This window comes from Rana temporaria, chromosome 6, assembly GCF_905171775.1.
Source record: "Rana temporaria chromosome 6, aRanTem1.1, whole genome shotgun sequence".
Taxonomy (NCBI): Eukaryota; Metazoa; Chordata; class Amphibia; order Anura; family Ranidae; genus Rana; species Rana temporaria.
Genome location: NC_053494.1, coordinates 165,590,279 through 165,597,168, shown reverse-complemented (window position 1 = coordinate 165,597,168; position 6,890 = coordinate 165,590,279).

Sequence of the window (6,890 nt, the reverse complement as noted above, 5' to 3'; positions counted from 1 at the left end):
GGAGTGTATGAAGAGCTGGATTATGTCTTCCACTGGAGAGACGAGCGCGCACAGGCCTGAATGTGCAGGTGGCCATTATCTGCTGAAAGCCTGGTGTGTGTATGGATGCAGTGTCCCTGGCCGAATCAATCATAGGTGGTGGTAAGCGGTATCGCCTTCATGGCAGCAGTATTTATGTTTGTTGTTTGTTTCTCTGTTTTCCATAATGCATGATTGCATCATGCCCAGTGAGCGGCTGGTTTCCCGTGCGTTCCAGCCGCCACTCCCTCTTACTTCCGGGTTTCCGTCTGCATTCTACGAACGGACGGATCCGGGAATGAAAGCGAGGCTTGGTTTGCGCATGTGCGAGAGTATCGCCGTTGTTTTAAAAAAAGTCGGGGGAAATCTGTGAAGCTCGGGAACAATCGTTCGAAACAACGGCTTCCCGGTGCATTTACAGAGACTACCCCAGGTAAGTGCTCGTTCAGAATGTTCGGATTTAGCATGTGTTTTAGTCATTTGAGAGCTGGTGTTTGACTCTCCCACCTGCAATGTGTCTGTTCTACTATGGATGCTTCATTGCCCCTAGTGGCCAGCCCTCTCTCAGCAGGTAAGGTTGGAAAACAATGTTTTTCTTTTCCTGTTGGGGGGGAAGAGAGTGGAGTATAGGGCATTGTCATGACTATGCTTGTGTGTCTCTCTCTCTCTATTCATCTTTTTTCAGCCCTTCTAGGTCTGACCAACATCACAGCGAGTCCCGCAGACGCAGCGGGTCCTCTAAATCACACCACCGGCACTCATCTTCTAGACACCATAATTCTTTTAAATCCGGACATCCCAGTAGGGATACTCCTCACCCCCCCTCATCTCACAGCAAGAGGTCAGAGAGATTTTGTTGGGGGTGCAAGGCTCCGGTTTCTGCTAGCAAGACCAGTGGCGGCCCGTCCATAGGGGGCGCTCGGGCGCCGCCCCCCCCACCCCCCAAGCTGTAAAAAAAAAAAAAAAAAAAAAAAAAATTTTTTTTTTTTTTTGTAAATGTCACTTTAAGAGTGATCAGGCGCCGGACATGCGGCGGTCTATGGGAAGCTTCCCAGCCTGCAATCAGCTGATTGCAGGCTGGAAAGCTGATTTGCCCGTGTTTAGGGCGTGTGCAGGGCGCAAGCTGTGCGCCCGCACACACTCCCACTCTCCAGTGATTTGTTAAAATGCCCTAGTGGTGTGATGGGATTGGCCAGCGGGGACCGAAGTAGAGGTCAGTGGGAAGTGCCATTTAAATCACTTCCGGTTTCTGGAGTGCTTGTGGGGGCATCAGAGGAGCGGCGTCATTGAAGGTAAGCAGTTACTTTCATACCTCCACTCCCCGCAGCTAAATCCATCCATGCCTGCCACCACCACCACCAGCCGAACCACCACCGTGCCCCGCAGCATCTCCCTGCGCTAGTACTGCCACTGACAGCCAGCCCCGTCACCACCAGCACACCCCCCCCCCCAGTTGGAAGCGGGATTCCCGCTCCCCTCTCCAGGGTCCCGCCGAGCAGCACTACACACAGCTTCAAGTCTGTATGCTCTGATCGAACTGACTCTGGGAGGGGTCCTGCTTCACCTTTTCCCCCAGCTATTCACTCGTAATCTGCTGGTGGCTGACCTCTCCTGCCAGGCACATGTCTCTTGTCTTCACCAGCAGATTACGAGTGAAAAGCTGGGGGAGAGGTGAAGCAGGACCCCCCCCCTCCCCCCTCTTCACAGTCAGTGCTGCTCCAAGCATACAGACTTGAAGCTGTGTGCAGCTGGACTCGAGAGGAGAGCAGAAGGGAGGGGAGGGGGGGGGGACTGCTGATCGTAGTAAATGTTTCTCCCATTCACCACTAAATCTCTCTCTCTCTCTCATCTGTCTGTCTTATCTATCTCTCATTCTTCCCCTTAGACCCAATGTCTATCTATAGATCGATCTATCTATCTATCTTTCTATCTGTCTATCTATCTATCTATCTATCTATCTATCTATCTATCTATCTATCTATCTATCTATCTATCTATCTCTCATTCTTCCCCTTAGACCCAATGTCTGTCTATCTATCTATCTATCTATCTATCTATCTATCTATCTATCTATCTATCTATCTATCTATCTATCTATATGTTTATCTATCTATCTATCTATCTATCTATCTATCTATCTATCTATCTATCTATCTATCTATCTATCTGTATATCTATCTATCTATCTATCTATCTATCTATCTATCTATCTATCTATCTATCTATCTATCTATCTATCTATCTATCTATGTATCTGTATATCTATCTATCTATCTATCTATCTATCTATCTGCATATCTGTCTGTCTATCTGTCTGTATGTCTATCTATCTATCTATCTATCTATCTCTATCTATCTATCTATCTATCTATCTATCTATCTATCTATCTATCTATCTATCTATCTATCTATGTGTTTATCTCTATCTATCTATCTATCTGTTTATCTATCTATCTGAGTATCTACCTATGTATCTATCTATCTATCTATCTATCTATCTATCTATCTGTCTGTCAATCTATCTGTATGTTTATCTATCTATCTATATATCTATCTATGTATCTGTATATCTATCTATCTATCTGTGTGTTTATCTATCTCTATCTATTTATCTATCTATCTAACTATCTATCTATCTAACTATCTATCTATCTCTCTCATTCTTCCCCTTAGACCCAATGTCTATCTATCTATCTCTATCTATCTATCTATCTATCTATCTATCTGTCCATCTATCTATCTATCTATCTATCTATCTATCTATCTATCTATCTATCTATCTATCTATCTATCTATCTATCTATGTGTTTATCTATATCTATCTATCTATCTATCTATCTATCTATCTATCTATCTATCTATCTATCTATCTATCTATCTATCTATCTATCTGTATGTTTATCTATCTATCTGAGTATCTACCTATGTATCTGTATATCTATCTATCTATCTATCTATCTATCTATCTATCTATCTATCTGTCTGTCTGTCAATCTATCTGTATGTTTATCTATCTATCTGTCCATCTATCTATCTATCTATCTATCTATCTATCTATCTATCTATCTATCTATCTATCTATCTATCTATCTATGTGTTTATCTATATCTATCTATCTATCTATCTATCTATCTATCTATCTATCTATATGTTTATCTATCTATCTGAGTATCTACCTATGTATCTGTCTATATATCTATCTATCTGTCAATCTACCTGTATGTTTATCTATCTATCTATATATCTATCTATGTATCTGTATATCTATCTATCTCTCTATCTATCTATCTATCTATCTGTCCATCTATCTGTGTGTTTATCTCTATCTATCTATCTATCTATCTATCTATCTATCTATCTATCTATCTATCTATCTCTCTCTCTCATTCTTCCCCTTAGACCCAATGTCTATCTATCTATCTATCTATCTATCTGTATGTCTATCTATCTACCTATGTATCTATCTATCTGTCTGTCTGTCTTTCTGGCAATCAATCTATCTGTTTGTTTATCTATCTATCTATCTATGTATCTGTATATCTATCTATCTATCTATCTATCTATCTATCTATCTATCTATCTATCTATCTATCTATCTATCTATATATATATCTGTCTGTCTGTCTGTCTGTCTGTATGTATGCTTATCTATCTATCTATCTATATGTCTATCTATCTATCTATCTATCTGTCTGTCCATCTATCTGTATGTTTATCTATCTATCTATCTATATGTCTATCTATCTATCTATCTATCTATCTATCTATCTATCTATCTATATGGCTGTCCATCTATCTGTATGTTTATCTATCTATCTATCTATCTGCATATCTGTCTGTCTATCTGTCTGTATGTCTATCTATCTATCTATCTATCTATCTATCTATCTCTATCTATCTATCTATCTATCTATCTATCTATCTATCTATCTATCTATATGTCTGTCTATCTATCTATCTATCTATCTATCTATCTATCTATCTATCTATCTATCTATCTATCTATCTATCTATCTATCTATGTATCTGTATATCTATCTATGTATCTGCATATCTATCTATCTATCTATCTATCTATCTATCTATCTATCTATCTATCTATCTGTCTGTCTGTCTGTCTGTCTGTCTGTCTATCTATCTATCTATCTATCTATCTATCTATCTATCTATCTGTCTGCCCCCCCCCCCCTCCTACCCAATGTTTATCTATTTCTCCATCTGTCTATTTATCTGTCTGCATATTTATCCATCTGTCTCTATTTCCACACAATGCCTGTCTGTCTTTCTATTGGTCTGTCTGTATATACATCTGTAGGACCTATTGTGGGCGAGTGACCAGGGGGGGGGGGGTTGGTTGGGGCTTTGTTTGCGCCCCCCCAAAATAATGGAGCACCAGCCGCCACTGAGCAAGACCCTTTGCGACCGTTGTTTTTCAAAGGCAGCCAATGAAAGGGAAGGTGCAGACAAACACCTAGAAGCATTGGTTAAGCGGGTCGTGGACAAGTCGCTACAGGAGAGAGATGCCAGAGTGCAGCATGATTCTCCTCCAGACCCAATGATTCCCTTGTTGGATCAGGGACAAATGCATGAGACTTTTGAAGTCACTCAAACCAGCCATCCCTCTGCTCCCCCCTCAGAGAGTGGTTCAGAAGTGGATGATACAGGGATATGCTTTGGTTATGCCTTAGTTAGTGAGTGAGTGAGTGAGTGAGTGAGAAACTTATATAGCGCAACAAATGCGAACTTAATCGCCTCAAGGTGAAAGCAGTCAAGGAAGTTTTGAATTTGGAAGATCCAATTATCTCTCTTTCCAAACAAAGAAAACGTTTTAAACAGCTCAATAAGGAGCGACATTATTTTCCGTTTGTCACGGAAATAGGTGCAATTATCTCAGAAGAATGGGGTAAACCTGATACAAAAAAAAAGGCTCTATGCAGTCAAAAATGGCAAAATGATATCCTTTTAAAGAGGAAGACGTGAAACATCTTGAATCTGCTCCATTGGTTGATGCAGCTTTGGTGCGTTTGGTGAGAGTAACCCTTCCCCTGGAATATACAGTTTCTTTCAAAGATCCTCTAGAGCAGGGGTTCTCAACCTTGCAAGTGCTGTGACCCCTTGATAAAATTTCCCAAGTTGTGGGGACCCCTAACAGTAAAATTATTTTTGTAGCGTTGGTCGGCACCCAAGGCAAGACAAGTAATTTGCGCCCCTAACCCATGGACATTTAGCAATCCCTGAGTCCCTTCCACTCAGTTTTTTTAAAGCCTCTTATGGTACATTTTAGGATGAACCACTCTTTCTCTTTGTCCTCCTGTCTTTCCCTTTTATCTCTCTCTATCCCAATTTCTGTTTTTTTCCCCATCCCTCTCTCTAGCTGTCTTTCTTGTTCTTTCTCTTATTCTTTCTTTACCTTTTTCTTTGTTCCTCCCCCTCTTTTCTTCTACCTTCCATGTATTCTCTATTTTTATTCCTTCTCTTACTCCTTGGTGGTGGGGAAATGGGATGCGTGGCAGTGCTGGTGGGGGGTGGAATCAGTGGCAGTGTTGAGAGGAGTACTGATCAGCCAACTTGGGTGCTCTTGATCAAGGTCATCTGCTGATCTGAGAACTGTAGTGGGGACTTTTAATGGCAACTGTGTCTCCAGATTCACAGTGTCTCTGACTTTGTGGTGTCTCATAGCAGTGACACCTATGCCGAAATCAGGAGATAGGGTCTCCTTCAGCCCCTCCCACTTCACATTCCTCACCAGTCAGCTGACCTCTAGTCTCTGCCCCCCAGCCATGTCATGAACTGAATGGGTGGCTGAAAAGAGGCTAAGAGGGCGGTGCAGGCTTCAGGAACCGCCCAGGATTTGGTGACCTCTGGAAAATTGTAATTTGACCCCCGAGGGGGTCCCGACCCTCAGGTTGAAAACCACTGCTCTAGAGAGACGGATTGATTTAGACCTGAAGCGAATCTACCTGACATCAGGATCAGTCTGTAAACCAATTCTGGCTTTAGCAGCTGTCTCAAAAGCCTTAGAGGCATAGTCAGACAATGTGAATGATTCCCTCAGAAGTATATCTGAAGAAATGGCCAAGAGCTCTCCTATTCAGGAAATCAGGCTAGCATCGGCCTTTCTGGGGGAGGCCTCTATTGATGTTATTCGCCATAGTGGCTCGAGTCCCTCCCAATGCTTGGAGTAGGCTATTTACGGAACATGGCTGAGAGCCCACAGCTGAAATTTATAGGGGGGGGGTCCTATTGGGTAGTTATGGAGGCGGGCCAACCCACACATATGCTGCCATGGAGCCTATCAGGAAAGGAAGATTTGATAATAAATTTTCAGTTTTTCATGTAACTTTTTATTTGTTTGTTTTTCCTCTATTTTCTATAATAAAAACTAAAAGTGGACTGCAAATACAAAGTTCACATTGTTAAAGTGGCACCATGACACTAACAATCATATTTAGCATTTACAGTATTCCTTCCTGTTTTTAATTTTATTGCAAATCACATTTTCTATAATAAAAACTAAAAGTGGACTGCAAATACAAAGTTCACATGGTTAAAGTGGCACTATGACACTAACAATCATATTTAGCATTTACAGTATTCCTTCCATTTAGTTTGTCTCATGTTCGCCTGGTTTTCTACAATTTAGCAGGTATATTTGCCTATTTTACCAATAAAACATAATTTTTGCTAACAACTTTTAAAGACCAGTTTGGCATTTTTCACCAGTAAGTTGTTTTCCATGGTATGGATACGATGGAAGACAGATGGTGCCACACACAGATTGGTTGGCAAATTTAATATAGAACTTGTAGTCCATTGAAAGTATCTCTCCTTGATATGTTACTATGACGAATGCATAAGTGGACAGATGGTAC